A 4,674-nucleotide genomic window follows, 5' to 3' on the forward strand; every position below is an offset into this window, starting at 1 on the left:
GTAATTGTGAAGTTGATTTTTTAAACTGAAGCTGTCTGTCTCTTGGATGAGAGACAAACCATCTGTTGCCAGTCTCACGGTATGGCAGCCTTTTGTACGTGATAGAACCTGTCACAGCTCATACTATGTTGATCTAGCATTGAGAACCCAGGGTCACCTCCCTGACAGAGTGAGGAAACAAGAAGAGAATACCAGAGAATGGTCATGTAGGATCCTTCTTTGATGATAGTTGGTTTTCTTGCTTTCTCATAAAAGTATAGAATTTGAGGTTGTATGACCTTCTGGACAGTCTATAAAAATAATTATCAACTCTCATTGTCTGTGAAACATTGTCATTTACTTTTATGATACTGCTGGTCAAAGACCACTAGAGTATCATCTTCACGACTGTGTGCATAAATGGGATCCGGCATCTTTGGCTCTTCTTATACACCAGTGTTTTCAGGTTTTTTTCTCCCCATGGTTTACTGAGGTGCTAAATAACTGAGGCTGGACACTTGACAATCAAAGTTAGTTGCATTTGTATTTATTTCTCTGTATTTCTAGAAGGATCATGTGTACATTTATGTTTTGGCATGTATTGCAGTGGGGAAGCATTTTTTCCCTTCAGTTTGGGACCCACAGAAGTATTGTCAACTGATAGCCATGTAGAAGTAAAGAGCACCTCAAACCTACTTACACTTATGTTTGGATTGTTATAATGTAATGTAAAATGTAAAATATTAAGCTCAATACAGTTTAGTACTAAGTACTAAGAAAGGGGACCACAAGACTTTACTAAGTGAAACTGAAGTATCTGTATTTTAATTAAGGCTGCAGTACAGTTTCCTTGGCCTGGCATTCAAGGCTGTTCACACTTTCATTCCCATTCCTTTTTCTAACTTTATACCATTTTGTTCCCCACTTTAATCCTCTGTTTAGGCCATACTGATTTACTGTTTCCAAACATGCCTTTTTCATTTCCTCCCCTGTGTGTTGTTCCTCCTGAAAGGAACGCCTTCAAGACCTCTTCTCAGTCTATCTAAATCCTGCCAAGTTTTCAAGTCTTAGGAAGGGTGATGACACTAATTTATTATGCAAGTTAAATCCTGTTCCAGAGTACTGAATCCCAGTTTTTATCCCTAGGGCATTTTTTTTTTTTTTTATGATGAAGACATTGTTAGAAATCATGTTCCTGGTGTATTGGGACCAGGAACAAAATAGAGCAAGCATGGACATACCCTCCCTAGCATTGTTAATTTATTTGGAGAAACAACATTGAGGGGGCAAATGTAAGGTTATTATAGTGGAGGTTCCACAACATTATGGTGGGATTTTATTTAAATGAGTTAACACTGTCATTGTAAGGCATTGTTGGTCAGGGTAGCATTATTTTTAAGCTCTTTGAGTTAGTCCTTTTATTTTTGTATTCTTATAGTTTGTAGAATATACTTTGTCACATTATTTTTAAATTTTAAGGGCTTTACGAATCTTAAAGGGCCGTATAAATGCTAGCGATATTTATTGAATGCTTAATGAAATAGACAACAGCTAAATGTCAAATAGTGTGATATAATACAGTATCTGTGATAAATACAGTAGGAGTTGAGAGAGATGGGAGAGCTCAGGATGAGCTGGAGTAGTTGGACAATATTTGTAGAGAGCAGGATTTAGGCCTTCAAAGATATTTGGGGAAAGGGGAGAGAGGAGAGAGCTCACTGAAGGTGGAAGAACTCATTGGGTAGGAGTGAGCATAGTATGTGTGGAGGCTGGTGAGGTTCCCCTGGCAGAAGCAGATGGTTAATGTCTAGAAGTAGAGGAAAATAATATTGCTTCTGGACATTCCCTTCTCCAACCCAGCCCACCTCCCTGCTGTCAAAGTAATCTACCCAGTACTTACATCTAACCATACGACTTCTCTGTTCACAGACCTATGACCACTGATGTTAACTACCAAATCTGACTCCATTTTACCTTTCCCACATTATTTCTTGTTACTTTCCTTCACATACTTGATGTTTTAGCCAATATTCCCTCTCCAACCTGTCCATTCAAAGAAGCTTCCACATGTTTAGAATGGACACCTTCAAGTCAACCTCTCACAGTCCAGGTTCAGTTTAAAGGCTGCTACCTCTTCTGGGAAGATTTCCCTGAAACCCTTCCCCCCTTTTCCCAGCACCCTTCCCCTTCCTCTCCCAGTGTTTTCTGGTTGAACAAAGGATATCTGAAGAACTTAGCTGATCTCTTCCTGAGCTGTCTAGCACTTCCAGAAAACTAGCAGGCATTATATATTCTTCAAATGGCGTATAATCAGGTACTTATTCCTTTTATCAATAAAAATCTGATTGTGTGGAACGTTTTGAGTAATATAATGAGCTTTGAAAAGTTAGATTTTTCTCTGGTTGACTACAGACTTGAGTGACCATACTTTGAACAGATGTCCATCCTCTTTGAAATGTTAAGCAAGCATTAATTGTGGGGATGAATGTCTGTGTCCATTTTTTGTGTGTGTGTGGGTCAGACCCTATTATGATTTTAATTCATGTAGAGAATTCCTAGTATAGATGCTTGTTGGGCAACTCATCTGTAACTTGTACTCTCAGAGCAGAGGTTCTTAACACTTTTGTTTTGTGTTGTGGGTCATGGACCCTTTCTCAGAATAATATATTCAAAATGCACAAAATAAACTAACATAGGCTTATAAAGGAAATCAATTATATTGAAACACAAATATCAAATTTTTTTGAAAGTTCATAAACCAGCTTAAAAACCAAGCCTTGTCATAGAGAGCTGCTAAGGATTCTTAGAAGTTAAGTGACTTACCTCGGGTCACACAGCCATCTTGAATCTGAGGCATTAATTGAACCCAGGCCTTTCTGACTCAGATCAGTTCACTATTTACTATGCCAGGCTGAGTCTCAACAATGGGATAATAATAGTAATAGCTAGCATTTGTGTAGGGTGCTTCACAGTTATTGTTTTAGTCTCACCGTAACCCTGTGGGATATGTGCTATTTCTGTCCCCATTTTGCACTTGAAAAAAAGAGGCAGACAGACTTGACCGAGGTCTCACAGCTAATAAGGGACTGAGGCTGGATTTGAACTCAGATCTTTCTGACTCCAGGTCCAACACTGGGTCTTCTAGCTAACTTTAAGTTTGACTCAAGAAAAGAAGTTGTTAAACTGTGCTTTTTTTAGATAGTGATTTTTAAAAGCATCGCTGAATGACCAGGTAATAAACTACAGAGACTGTTGATGCTACTTAGTGGTGTAGAACTTAGCCCAGTGCCTTCTGTATAGGAAGGTGTTTAAAACATGTGTGCTGAGCTGAATAGGAAGAAGAGAGCCCAGTGCTGGACAGGGAGCCAGGGAGGCCATTACTGATCTGTGTAGCTTTCACACCAAATCCTAGTTAGAGCTCATAGTCTTCCTTTCATATTGACTGTTGGTGGAGAATAGATGTTAGGTGCTCCTGCATCTATTTACAAATCTGGTTAAGCTCAGTTAAGAGCCTCTCAGAGACTGTAGGTACTAATAGGAAATAGTCGGTAATCCAGAGGAATTGCAAATTGGAAAATGAAATATAAAGTTCAGAGGGCTCCCAAGGTTTAGAAGAAGAAAATAAATTCATTAGACTAACAGATGCATTTTGAAAGATGCATCTTAACTTCAGAATTAACAGACTGCAGTCAGGATTTGACTCCCTGGAGGGTAGATGGATCCATCCTCTGTAAGCTAATCTAAGCATTTTATGCTTTTTTGGGGCCAAGAAACATTGGTATAATGGGGAAAATTTCAGAGTGAGTGGAGACCCTTCTGACAGGTGCTGTGTTTTTGCCAGCAGTCATCTGGGTGTTCTGTGAAGTGTGAGCAGGTGACTGGATGATCTGTAAGGTTTCTTATGGGTATGATTCAATGAAAGAGTTGTCAAACTCTTTCATCCCCACCCCCCAACTCTCCTCCCTATTCAGAATGATGAGTGTTTTGTAATTAATGATGACAAGAAAATTCTGAATGACCTGGCATTGTGGACTTATACTCTGCTACCAATTGCTTTGTGCCCTAATTTCTTTGTCAAACTTTGATCAGGTCTTGATTACTGCTACAAGGCAGGAAGATAGGTAGATTTTTGTAGTAGGAATAGAGACTTTCAGAAAAAATATTTAAAAAGCAGCTTGGAAAAATTAAAATTTCATAAAACTACCAAGACCAGTTGATATTCCTGTGGGAAATCAGAGGTAAATGGATGGTAAACCATCATATATAGCAAAATAAAAAAAGGACTTTTGGTATGTGCTTTTAAACTTTTAGGAAAAATGATTGCTTCTTGTAGATTAGAAAATTACTTTCACAATACTTACCTTTCTAATGTAATAAGTGGTAATGAGAGACCTGCTAAGAGCACTTTTTGAAAAATGTGATTTAAAGAAATTTTAAGGATAGAATGAGAATATTTATGGGAAGAACACTTCATAGATTTGTTGAGTATTAGGACCTAAGCTAATTTATAGAAGGCTGATTTAGAAACCTATATGTCAATTACTTAATTTACAGTGATAGTTATTCCTTTCTGGAGAGCTGAAGCTGCTTTTCTGCTTATGGCATCCTTGTCTTGGTAGTTGGGTGTCCTAAGGAAACAAAATGATCATCAACATAGAGGAGATATGAGACCTCTCCCTTAGTATGCCCCCTCCC

Source organism: Notamacropus eugenii, chromosome 1, assembly GCF_028372415.1.
Source record: "Notamacropus eugenii isolate mMacEug1 chromosome 1, mMacEug1.pri_v2, whole genome shotgun sequence".
In the NCBI taxonomy this organism is placed as follows: Eukaryota; Metazoa; Chordata; class Mammalia; order Diprotodontia; family Macropodidae; genus Notamacropus; species Notamacropus eugenii.